A 13,769-nucleotide genomic window follows, 5' to 3' on the forward strand; every position below is an offset into this window, starting at 1 on the left:
GATATTAAAACTATTTTTCTCCCCTTCAGCCTAAAATTCTATATCTATCTAGTATTCAATAACTTTTTGTTGAATTAGTTAATTAAAGTACAAAAGAATGAGTAACTAAGCTTTCACATGATTGAAATCAATGTGTGGCTCCTTCTAGGATATAGAAAATTGGTTGCAACTTATATTCCACAGTATTTAGAGTTGCAGATCATCTTACAGAATATTTGGCACAGTATATTTTTAAGCTTTATTTTTTCTTTTAGCAAAATAATTTTAATTTTAATAGAATATTATTTCGAACTTTATAAAGTAGGAGGCAGAGAGGTGTAAAACTGAACTAGGCAAAGAGGAGATGTACAGCCCTGCATTCCATGCTCCGGCTATTCCACAGGCCAGATCAGAGCCTTGTCCCCAACACAGAACATCAGTTTGGTAACAACTTTGCTGGCACCACTTTATAGCTTTTCAGATGAGGCCAGAGTTTATTGGCGTTCCCCAAGTTTATTCCCCAAGCCAAGACTAGAACTCAGCCCCTCTGAATAAATGGTTTTCCAACAATACAATGCTTTTCCTTCATTATTATTTCTGTGGTTATTTCAGATCTTGCACACTGCCAATCTGCTTCACCAAGTCAAAAGAAAGACAACAGACTATAACACCAATTAGTTTGAAAAGGGCAGATGCATGTCACTAAACTATGGCCTTCTGAAGTACTTAATTTATTTATTTATTTTTGCATCTAAGACAAAATCACCCTGAGTGGGAGACACTGTGGTGTGTCTGAGAGCTTATTGGACAGAATGCTTTGAAAGACTAGACATGATTTCTTAACCTGAACACACATTAATTCTCCCATGAGCAAGAGTGGTTCAACCAGCTCTGGTGTCTGTGGTCAGGGGGAACTGGTGTAAGGAAAACAACAGAAATCCACAGAGAATCCAAAAACTTCAGAGCAACTTGGCATCTCTCAATCCTTTTTTCTCTTCTAAATTTTCATCTGGGTCTTTCAAAGGTATCCAGAGTGACAGTCTTATCTTACCTGATATAGATGCAAAGAAATAATTATAAGAATGATAACAGCAATGATGAGGATAGTAATGCTTACAAGTTAAAGTGCATGTGTTAGTGATCAGAGCATGGAACACTGTATTTTATGGTATCCTTAAAACAATTTTTTGAGCCAAGAGAACAAGCAAATAAAAAAAAGCAATGTAACAGAAGATGAATGCTAAAAAGACTTATCAAAGGGGACACAATAAATGGCAGAAAAGAGAATGAAACATGGTGTGTTCTCCTTCATACTATTCAGCCATGACACCATAGTGTTTCAGCTGCAGTTGCAGGAAGACGCCAGTGGCTTTCAATAGTCTCTCTGACACTAAGTTTTACAGTCCCTCCTCCCTTCCTCCTTCCATTCTGTCCACTGCTTCTTCCTCACAGTCTCAGTAAGGGTTCAATCAGGGAAGCTTAAATACTCAGTATGATGAAACAGGGAATTTGTCATGAAATTAGTCTTTACACAATGTGGAAGCAAGCAGGGAAGTATAGGTTGAAGAAAGAGAGCAAGAGATGAGAGAGAGATTGCTAACCAGCCCCAGTAGAGCTGAACAAGTCAATGCTTGCAGTAATTCTGCCAGAGAAGAACCACAAAAGAGGGTGGCAGAGAAGCCTCTAAAAGGTTGTTGGTCCTTCATGGCTAATGCTGCTGTGAATTCATAGCAGTTTCTAGTGGGCTGTTGGTCACAAGGTCAAGTTGTCAGAAAGAAGAGCTAGACATGAAGTGGGGAAGAGAGAGAGCATGGGAACCTTGGGCCTCTGCATCTGCCTGTTGCCATCAGTAACCAATGAAAACCTCTGCACAGTCATGGTTGTTGCTTCACTTCTGCCTCCCCAGACTCATGAAGCTGCATGAGTTTGGTCAACTCAAGCCCAGAACCATACAGAGAAGGGGGTATTGAGATATATGGTTCCCAGTGTGAACAAATTGTTATGGAACAATCCCTCAGAGGGCTTTCATGGTGGCTCAGTGGTAAAGAATCCACTTGGCAATGCAGGAGGTGTGAGTTCAATCCCTGGGTCAGAAAGATCCCCTGGAGAAGGAAATGACAACCCACTCCAGTGTTCTTGCCTGGTAAGTCCCATGGACAGAGGTGTCTGGCAGGCTACAGTCCATGGGGTTGCAAAAGAATTGGACATGGCTTAGCGACTAAACAACAGTCCAGCATACTCCTGTACTTCTACATTTTATTGGTCAAATAATTTTGTACAACTGAAAAATATGTCTTCTATACAGAGTCAGCTACTAAAACCTTAACACTTCTAGAAAAAAATAAGAGAATATCTTTGCAACATAGGGTAGGCAAATATTTCTTAAACAAGACCCCACAACTAATAATCAGAGGGAAATTTGAAAAATTTGAAGGCATAAAAATTTAAAAGTCTGTTTATTTATTGTTAAATAAACAATTTATTTAATTGTACAATTAAACCTCTTTAAACAATTAAACAATTATACTGTACAATTTAACTGTACAATTACAGTTTAACAATTGTACAGTTAAACAACTTAACTGTACAATTGACTCAATAAGTACAATTCAATTGACTCAATAAGTACAATTCAATATAATACAAACAAAAACAAGAATAGAGAAGCAATAGATTGACAGAAAATCTCAATATGTGTATCAATGAGTGACCAAGGGCCTTATTCAGAAAGAACTCCTGAAAAATAATAAAAAAGGTAAGTCAGCAAAAAATGAGCAAAGACGTAGACACCACACAAAGGCCCAACACTAGAAATGATCAATAAATGCACAGTACTCAACATTTTTAGCCATTAAGGAAATGTAAATTGAAACCACATGAGATACCACTATACACTCACTAAAATGGCTCAGTGGTTATGAAGACTGACGAAATTAAATAATGGTGAGTATGTGGAACACCTGCAATTCCAATTCATTGTTGTTGGAGTGTAAAATAGCATAGCTTGCATTGATATATTTACACTACCTTGTGTAAAATAGCTAGCTAGCAGGAAGCAGTTGTATAGCACAGGGAACTCAACTTGGCTCTCTGCAATGACCTAGAGGGTTGGATGCAGGAGGTGGAGGGAGGTTCCAGCTATATGGCTCAGTAGCCATAGGTGGGTAACGTCATCTTTATAGATATAGAATATTTCCATTATCAGAGAAACTTCTATTTGGATAGTACCATCATAGAGCCTAGAAGTGATAAATATTAGCTATTATTACTATTAAGAGAAAAGCACTTCCCTTAGGTAGTTTGCATTTTATTGAAGAAACTAGATGATGAAACATGAAAACATCACGGTTAAATGAGACAGCTTTCAGGGGTATTATGGGAAGAGGGAGAAGTCCCTTTTTCAGGGAAGGGCAGCTAAGCATCACTAGGAGCAACCCTTGACGTGTGTCCTAAGTTGATGGCGAGCTCCTCAAGAAAAAACACCTGTGGGGAGGGTGGTGTTGGAGCAAATTCTGGGAACACTGAGCCCGTGCGAGCATGCTTTGCTTGCTTTCTCTCACTCTTTCTTGGGAGAGGATTTTTTTTTTTTTTGCTATAATTGTTCCCCTATACTTTTTTTTTTTCATTTATTTTTATTAGTTGGAAGCTAATTACTTTACAATATTGTAGTGGTTTTTGTCATACATTGACATGAATGAGCCATGGATTTACATGTATTCCCCATCCCAATCCCCCCTCCCACCTCCCTCTCCACCGGATCCCCCTGGGTCTTCCCAGTGCACCAGGCCCAAGCACTTGTCTCATGCATCCAACCTGGGCTGGTGATCTGTTTCACCCTAGATAATATACGTTTTGATGCTCTTGTCTTGAAACATCCCACCCTCACCTTCTTTGGGACCGAGTGTTCTGTCGTGGGGTAGGGAGGGAAGAGTAGAGAGAAGGGTAGGAAGGTGTTCTGAGCAGGAAAATTTGTTCACATTCAACAAAAGAAAAGAGAATAATGAGAGTTTCAGTGAACTCTTGTGCTTTGGGTGAGTTGTGTTTGAGGTGGAAGAGCAGCCGCTGAGGACATGGAGATGGGCAGGGAAGAAATGAAGAAGGTCTATTGGTGCCATGCCAAGGCACGATCTGAAAGGTAAAGTTTATTTAATTATTTGAACATGTAATATAGTCATATGGTCCAACAATCAAAATATATACAAAGAAATATAGCCAAAAGTACACACACATTATGTAACCACTCCTATATGTGCCTTATTTAATGCTCCAAAGTTTATCTGTACTTATTTAAATACAGATATGTGGGTGTTTATTTCTCCTTTTTAATATGAACAGACTTTGTACTCCTCTGCCCCTTGCCTATGTTCACACATAATGAGGATCTTTCCATATAGGTATATGCAAAACTATTCTGTTATTTTCTTTTACCCTTTTCTTCTTTGTTTTAAACAGCCACAGAATTCTATTGTGGGTATATGCAAGTTTATTTAATGTCTCCTATTAATGGATATTTATGTTTCTAATATTTTGTTTTTGTAAAACAAAATATTCTAACCAAAAACTTTGTACATGAGTAATTTCTCCAGTGTGAGTGTGTATCTGTAAGATTCAATTTTTGAAGTAGTGTTGCAGGTATCTGTGATTTGGAGGAATATTGCCACATTGCTCTCAAAAGGATTCTTCCAATTTACACTCCCACGGGCATTATACAAAAGTGCCAGCTCCTTATAGTTTCCCTAGTAGAAACTGCTATGAAACTTTTTATTTGTTTTGCTTTTGCATTGTCAATCTGACAGGTGAATCTGTGTCATTTTAATATGCATTTCTTTATTGTGAATGTGTAAGAAACCTTTGCTTTTTTCCTTTCCTAAGAGACGTCTGCACATATCCTTTGCCCACACTTTATTGTTCAGTGTTTTGAGTTGAACTTTCTTCTTCTCCTGGCAGTAGTCTTTGAAAGGATCTGATGTGATCAGAATTACATTTTAGAAAGCTATCTTTAGCTGAGGACTTGAGGAGAGTGGGTTGAAGCCAGGAGAGGCAGGAGATAAGAATACTAAGAAGAGGAATGTAATTCTTGTTAAAAGTTCACTGAGACATGTTCACTAAGGACTAGAAACTAGTGCACTTGCAAAGGAGAGGAGGAAAAGAATTCATGAGATAATTGGAAGATGGAACAAAGCGATTCAATTGGTAGGTTGTTTGGGGGTAAGGGAGGAGCAGGAGTCTGGGAAGGCGCTGAGGCTTCTGGCTTGGGGGACTTGACTGGCCAGTAATTGGGACAGACAGCCCTGAAACAGGAGCAGATTCTAGAGGGAAGCTATAATGACCCTGCAGAAAGTCTATTTGGTTTAACATGTCCAGAGTTTTAGAAGAGAGGTCAAAAGTAGATCTGAAGATGTGAGATATCTGTATATATTATATGTAGATGTATAGAGATGCTTATTAATCTGAGGTCCTTATGGTAACCCTGTCATTGGGAAAGAAGGAACAGAAGTATCTGTATTGGTAATTCTTGTAACTGCTTTAACAAGCGGGTGAGATTCTGTTATAATTAGCATATTCTTTGTTTGAATGCAAATGTTCTTTCTGAAGCCCTTCATTCTCAACCAGGCTAGCACTTCGCTTGTTTCCACCAGTAAATTGCTGGGCAAATCCTTTCTGCCCTGTTACTGGCAAACCCTATTACAAATGTTCTATGAAATACTGCATTGCCAAGCTGACTCTAGTCCAAAGCAGCGATGTTTACGACTATGAGCAGGAGGGCCCTCCCAGGGCCCACGGACTCCCATAACCCGCAGGGCATTTTCTCTTTCTAATGATCACACTCTTCTAGGGGAGACAGGCTGGTTGAACACATCTGAATACTATTTAGTTCATACAATGTCTTATTTGGGTCTGTGTTGCCAGAACACAGCATAGGGCCTGGCACCCAGTAGGTGCTCAAGAAGTGGTTGTTGAAAGGAGAAAATATTGACAGAAGTACTTAACAAATGCCAGACATTTGTAGGAAACTGCTTTTCTTACCATTTCTCTCACCCTGTTGAATAGTCAACAAAACTCAGGAATATTATAAAAAGCCCTCTCACTTCTCTCTCACCAGTGAAACGTCTGACCCCTCCACAAAATAGTCAGACAGGTAATTTGTTCTCCTTTGAGGGTAGGAGAGAATTGCTAAACTGAGATTAAACTGTATCATTACCAAGCTGTTTCAACTCCTTACTCTGCCACAAAGTATAAAGTAACATTAAGCTAAACACTACATATCTCTTCCAAACATCATGTCCAAAACATCCTTTCCCAAGTTTACAAACTTAGAAAGAATCATGACAATGTTTAGGAGCTTGGGTGGGCTTTTGGTAGGGAAGAGACAGGGAATGCATAATTACTGAATGGTTCTTTTTTCCCCCACTACTTTCCTACCAAGATGCTTGAAAAAAAAGTGAAAATGTTAGTAGCTCAGTCATTCCTGACTCTTTGCAACCCCATGGACTGTAGCGCACCTTGCTCCTCTGTCCATGGAATTCTCCTGGCAATAATACTGGAGTGGATTGCCATTTCCTTCTCCAGGGGAACTTCCCAGCCCAGGGATTGAACCTGGGTCTCCTCCATTGCAGGCAGACTCTTCACCATCTAAGCTACCATGGAAGCCCAACCAAGATGCTTGGTCTCGACAAATTATTTCCCTTTCATTCACTTTAAACTTCTAGTCCAGATGGATTTGTTAGTCTCTTTATGTATCTTTTTTCTTTCTTTTTCTTTTTTAATTAGTTATTTTTTAATTGAAGGATAATTGCTTTACAGAATTTTGCTGTTTTCTGTCAAACCTCAATATGAATCAGCCACAGGTGTACATATATCCCCTCCCTTATGAACCTCCCTCCCATCTCCCTCTCCACCCCCCTGCTCCAGGCTGATACAGAGCCCCTGTTTGAGTTTCCTAAGCCACACAGCAAATTCCCCTTGGCTATCTATTTTACATATGGTAATGGAAGTTTCCATGTTTCTGTTTCCATACATCTCACCCTCTCCTCCCCTCTCCCCATGTCCATATGTCTATTCTCTATGTCTGTTTCTCCATTGCTGTCCTGTAAATAAATTCTTCAGTACCATTTTCTAGATTCCATGTATGTGTGTTAAAATACGGTATTTATCTTTCTCTTTCTGACTAACTGCACTCTGTATAATAGGTCCTGGGTTCACCCACCTCATTAGAACTGACTCAGATCCATTCCTTTTATTGGCCGAGTAATATTCCATTGTGCATATGTACAACAACTTCTTTATCCATTCATCTGTCAGTGGACATCTAGGTTACTTCCATGCTATTGTAAACAGTGCTGCTGTCTGGTCCTGGGCTTTTGTTTTTTGGGAGATTTTTGATTACAGCTTCAATTTCAGTGCTTGTAATTGGGTTGTTCATAATTTCTATTTCTTCCTGGTTCAGTCTTGGAAGGTTGAACTTTTCTAAAAATCTGTCCATTTCTTCCAGGTTACCTATTTTATTGCCAGGTAGTTGTTCATAATAGTCTCTTATGATCCTTTGTATTTCTGCATTGTCTGTTGTGATCTCTCTTTTTTCATTTATAATTTTGTTGATTTGATTCTTCTCTCTCTTTTTTTTTTCTTGATGAATCTGGCTAAATGCTTGTCAATTTTGTTTATCTTCTCAAAGAATCAGCTTTTAGTTTTATTAACCTTTACTATTGTTTCTTTCATTTCTTTTTCATATATTTCTGTTTGGATCTTTCTACTAATTTTGGGTTATTTTTGTTCTTCTTTTTCCAGTTGTTTTAGGTGTAAAATTAGGTTGTCTATTTGATGTTTTTCTTCTTTCTTGAGGTAGGATTGTATTGCTATAAACTTCCCTCTTACAACTGCTTTTGCTGCTTTCCATAGGTTTTGAGTTGTTGTGTTTTCATTGTCATTTGCTTCTAAATTTTTTTTTGATTTCCCTTTTGATTTCTTCAGTAACCTGTTGGTTATTTAGAAATGTGGTGTTTAATCTACATGTATTTGTGTTTCTTACACTTTTTTTCTTGTAATTGATATCTAGTCTCATAGCATTGTGGTCGGAGAAGATGCTTGGTATTATTTCAGTTCTCTTAAACTTACTGAGGTTTGATTTGTGACCCAAGATGTGGTCTATCCTGGAGAATGTTCCATGTGTATTCTGCATTTGGATGGAATGTCCATCTCATCTAATGTATCATTTAAGACTTGTGTTTCCTTATTAATTTTCTGTTTTGATGATCTGTCCACTGGTGTGAGTGGGGAGTTAAAGTCTAACATTATTGTGTTACTGTCAATTTCTCCTTTCATGTCTGTTAGTGTTTGTCTTATGTATTGTTGTGTTCCTATTTCACATGCATGGAAAAAGCATGGATATTTACAATTGTTATGTCTTCCTCTTGGATTGATCCCTCAATCATTATGTAGTGTCTTTCCTTATCTCTTATAATCTTTATTTTAAGGTCTGTTTTGTCTGATATAAGGATTGCTATTCCAGCTTTCTTTTGATTTCCATTTACATGGTATATATTATTCTGTCCTTTCAGTTTCTAGTCTTTATGTGTCTTTAGGTCTGAAGTGGGTTTCTTACAGATAGCACATATATAGATCTTGTTTGTATCCATTCAGCCAGTCTGTGTCTTTTGGTTGGAGTATTTAACTCATTTACATTTAAAGTAATTATTGATATATATGTTTCTATTGCTATTTTCTCAATTGTTTGGGATTGATTTTGTAGATCTTTTTATCTTCTCTTGTATTTCTTGGCTATATAAGTCTCTTTAACATTTGTTGTAAATCTGGTTTGGTGGTACTGAATTCTCTTAACTTTTTCTTGTCTGAAAATCTTTTTATTTTTCCATCAATATTGAATGAGATCCTTTCCGGGTATAGGACTCTTGGTTGTAGATTTTTCCCTTCCAGTACTTTAAACATATCTTGCCATTGCCTTCTGGCCTGCAGAGTTTCTGCTGAAAGATCAGCTGTTAAGCGTATGGGGTTTCCCTTGTATGTTACTTGTTGCTTCTCCCTCTCTGCTTTTAATATTCTTTCTTTGTGTTTAGTCTTTCTTAGTTTGATTAGTATGTGTCTTGGTTTGTTTCTCCTTGGGTTTATCCTGTATGGGACTCTTTGTGTCTCTTGGACTTGATCGACTACTTCCTTTTCCATGTTGGGGAAATATTCAACTATAATCTCTTCAAAAATTTTCTCATACCCTTTCTTTTCCTCTTCTTCTTCTGGAACTCCTATAGCTCAAGTGTTGGTGCATTTGATATGGTCCCAGAGGTATCTGAGACTGACCTCAGCTCTTTTCATTCTTTTTACTTTATTCTGCACTTCAGAAGTTATTTCCACCATTTTATCTTCCAGCTCACTGCTTCGTTCTTCTGCTTCAGATGTTCTGCTATTATTTCCTTCTAGAGTATTTTTAATTTCAGTAATTGTGTTGTTTGTCTCTGTATGGTTATTCTTTAATTCTCCTAGGTCTTTTTAAATTGGCACTTGCATTTCCTCCATTTTCTTTTTGAGGTTTTTTTTATCATCTTTACTAGCATTTTCTGAATTCTTTTTCAGGTAGTTTGCCTATTTCCTCTTCATTTATTTGGACTTCTGTGTTTCTAGTTTTTCCTTCATTTGTGCAGTATTTCTCTGCCTTTTCATTGTTTTTTTAAAGTTATTTTGTTTGAGGTCTCCTTTTGTTGACTTCAAAGAAAGTTGAATTCTTTCCTTAAAGGTTGAATTCTTTCTTCCTTTTGGTTTCTGCCCTCCTAAGGTTGGTCCAGTGGTTTGTGTGAGGTTCCTATAGGGTGGGATTTGTGCTGAGTTTTTGTTTGTTTGTTTTTCCTCTGATGGGCAAGGCTGAGTGAGGTTGTACTCCTGTCTGCTGATTATTTGGTTTGTATTTTTGTTTTGTTTGTTGTTTAGATGAGGCATCCTGCACAGGGTGGTACTGGTGGTTGGGTGATGCAGGTTCTTGTTTTCAAGTGGCTTCCTTTGTGTGAGTTCTCACTATTTGATACTCCCTAGGGTTAGTTCTCTGGTAGTCTAGGATATGGGAGTCAGTGTTCCCACTCCAAAGGCTCAGGGCTTGATCTCTGGTCAGGATCAAAGATTCCACAAGTATTTTGTTATAGCATTAAGTGAGATTAAAATAAATATCCAAAAATGAGAAACTAAAGATGAACCCCAGACAAATGGTGGTTACAAAATCAGGCAAATAAGAAGTAAGATAATGGATTATACACATATACATATATACCCATAAGCAAAGTGAAAACAGTCCAACAAAAATAAAGTACAGTAGGTTGATCTGGTGAACAAAGGAAATAAAAAATTATATTTACCAGTTAAGAACAAAACTAACTTAAGCACAAACTGGAAAACAAAACTTAAGCAAGATGCTATATGGGGAATAAAGCAATGAAAATAAAAGTAGCAAATATCTTGAGAGGAAAGGAGAGAAAGAAAAGAAAGAAAGAATAGATATGCAAAGTTAAATAGAGATAGATAAAAAAGATTTATATACATTAAAGATTAACTGCAAGGAGAAAAGTGTGGAAGGAAAAGCAAACAAAGGAATAAATGTAGAAACAATAATAATAGGTTTAAAAAATTAATAATTTAAAAAAAGAGAGAGAAAAAAGAGGAAAACTCCACCAAACTGCAAAAGCCTGATGTAGAGGCAGAGGTCTGTGACAGCAATAAAAAAAAATGTGACTGGGAAAAAAAAAAAACAAACAAAAAACTCAAAAGCTTAATTAGATTTCTTAGTGCCAATAAAATCAACAACTACAACAGAGAGGGAAAAATGAAAAAAAAAAACTAAAGAATCTACACAACAAGTAAAAAATAAGAATTAATAATAATTTTTTTTTTTTTTTTTTGAGTCTCTGCTGTCAGGGTCCTTTCCCTCGCTGGGAGTCACAGTCCACCTCACCTTCCTAGGATGCCCTCCAATACTGATCTCTGGACCTGCTGTGGGGGCAGCTCAGATTCTAATCTGGACCTACTCCTGTGTGTTCTTGCCTCTGTTCTCCACAGCCATCAGAACTAGTGCATTTTCTTTTGTGGGAGCTCTCAACGACCTTTTATATATTCCATAGACACAGTCTGCCTAGTTGATCATGTGGATTTAATCTACAGCTAGTACAGCTGGTGGGAAGGTTTTGGGTCTTCTTCCTTAGCCACACTGCCCCTGGGTTTCAATTATGGTTTTTTTTCCACCTCTGCATGTGGGTCTTCCACTGAGGTTTAGCTCCTGAGGCTGCCCTGGAGGGCTTGGGTTTGCGCCTGTGAGCGCCAGGTATGGAGCTGATGCAGTTGCTTGGGTTGCAGGGGTTCTGGCAGCCCCAGGTACTCAGGGGAATTGGTGGCCAAGGCAGCAGGAAATATCATGCTCTAGGAGGGTATAGCAACAAGTATTGGCCAATACACTCTCATATTCTTGCCTGGAGAACCACCTCTCTGACAGAGAAGTCTGGCAGGCCACAGTGTACAGGGTCACAGAATGTTGGACATGACCAAAGTGATGCTGCATTTTTTTTTTTTTTTTTGTCTGTGGCAGGTCCGCCCCAGTGAGAGTTGAGTATGAAGGTGGCTCAGCTGCTTGGCTTGCGGGGACCCTGGCAGCACCAAGGGCGCAGGGACAGGGACTGCGTCTGCTGCAGGAGTTATGGCCCCATCAGAGTCTTTTTTCGAGCCTCTTGTATCTGGCGATCAGAAGGCCTCTTTGGCCAGTCTTTCTCCATAGCTCCGCCTGTTCAGGCACTTAGAAGGCTCCCTTGTCTGGGGTCATTCTCTGTTGTTCGGGGCATCAGGCACATAGAAGCCCCCCCACCCCCCGGCTGGGGTCCTACTCTGTAGATGGGCACATCAGTCACGGACAGGAGCACCCTGGGTGTGATCCTACTCTGTAGTTCAGTGCATCAGGCGTGTGATGGCCCAGCCTCTCTATTGTTCAGCAGCTGATGCTGGTGTGCGGGGAGAGAGAGGCTATGGTGATGGCTCCACCCCCTACACGTGACTCAACAGTGTCACCTTGCTTCCATGGCTGCCTGGTTTTCCTCCACCGGCATTTCCCACCACGATCTCCTCCCTCACATCCCCTCAATCTGTCTCTCCACAGTCAACAACATCCCTCGCCCTGGGATTGCTTCACAATCCCTAAACTCCACCTCCCAGCCTCTGTGCCTTCCAGGAGACCACTGTTAATGTTTGGGATATGTATGGCTGCAGCAAGGGACTGATTCTCATTCCACTTAGACTGACACAGATCAGCTGTTTCACTCTCAGCCTTAAATGTTTCTCCTTTGACTCAGACAATTGCCCCCATGTGGAGACTGAACCCCTACTTCCGTCCCCCCACCTGCTGAAGGCACGTCCAGTCCTACTGACACTCCTGTTTCCCCCCCTTATTCCTTCATCCTACCGAGTTTTGCGTGGCTCCGTATATTCTTTTCCACTTGTCCATCTGCTCTCAGCTGGTGTTCCACATGTACTTCTGTGTGTGAAGGTGTATCCTGATGAATCCGTGGAGAGAGATGTTCTCCATCCACCTACTTCTCCGCCATCTTGTTCTCTCTCTCTCTTTATGTATCTTGAGCTTTTCATCTCTTTGGGTACTTCCCAAGGCAAATACATCCATTTGAGCACCAACATAGATCAAGAAATAGAACTCTACCTATTCCCCCGTCCACCAGAAGCTTCTCTTGGTGCCCCCCCCCCACCCCACTCCCCAGTCACTACCCCTTCTATCTCCCAAAGGTGATCACAGCCACTATCTTGATCCTAACCCATCCTTCCTCTTGGGAAGTTATATAAATGGAATTGTATTCAATATGTTCTCATTTACGTCTAGCTTATTTTGCTCAAAATTATACACATGAGGTCCATCCACGTTGCTGAATTTAGTGTCGGCTCATAAATTTCATTGCTGTATGCATCAGACTCCTCTGTCCATGGGATTCTCCAGGCGAGAATGCTTGAGTGGGTTGCCATGCCCTTCTCCAGGAGATCTTCCTGACCCAGGGATCGAACCCAGGTTTCCTGCATTGCAGGCAGATTCTTTACCATTTGAACCATCAGGGAAGCCCAGTGGTATTATGTGGGCTTCCCAGGTGGCGCTAGTGGTAAAAGAACTGACCTGCCAATGCAGGAGACATAAGAGACTCGAGTTTGATCCCCGGGTAGGGAAGATCTTCTGAAGGAGGGCATGGCAACCCACTCCAGTTTTCTTGCTTGGAGAATCCCATGGACAGAGGAGCATGGTGGGTTATAGTCCATGGGGTCACAAAGATTTGGACATGACTGAAGCCACTTAGCAGAGAACACAGCTAATGGTACTATATTATATAAATGTACCATAGTACATCCATTCTGATGACAGAAATTTGGGCTCTTTGGAGTTTTTGCCTACTGCTTCAATTTGCATTCTTTTCTGTGTTACTGGTTTTGATCTTCCCTCTTCTTGAACTTCCCTCTCCACAGCTCTTCCTTAAATTACCTTAATTCCTAACACAGATTTACTTATTTACATGTCTGTAAGTAAGCTTCCCCATCTCTCCAAATCTTCCACCTTGCTACTAAAAAAAAAAAAAAAAAAAAAAAAAAAAAAAAAAAAAAAAAATCAGAGCATAGTTGATTGCCTTTCTGTTTATTTCTTTATTTTTTGCTGTGCCATGCAGCTTCTCAATTCCCCAAGCAGAGACTGAACCTGAGCCACAGCAGTGGAAGGCTGGAATCCTAACCACTAGGCAACCAGGGAACTCCCAGGCCTATTT

Source organism: Muntiacus reevesi, chromosome 1 (assembly GCF_963930625.1).
Source record: "Muntiacus reevesi chromosome 1, mMunRee1.1, whole genome shotgun sequence".
In the NCBI taxonomy this organism is placed as follows: domain Eukaryota; kingdom Metazoa; phylum Chordata; class Mammalia; order Artiodactyla; family Cervidae; genus Muntiacus; species Muntiacus reevesi.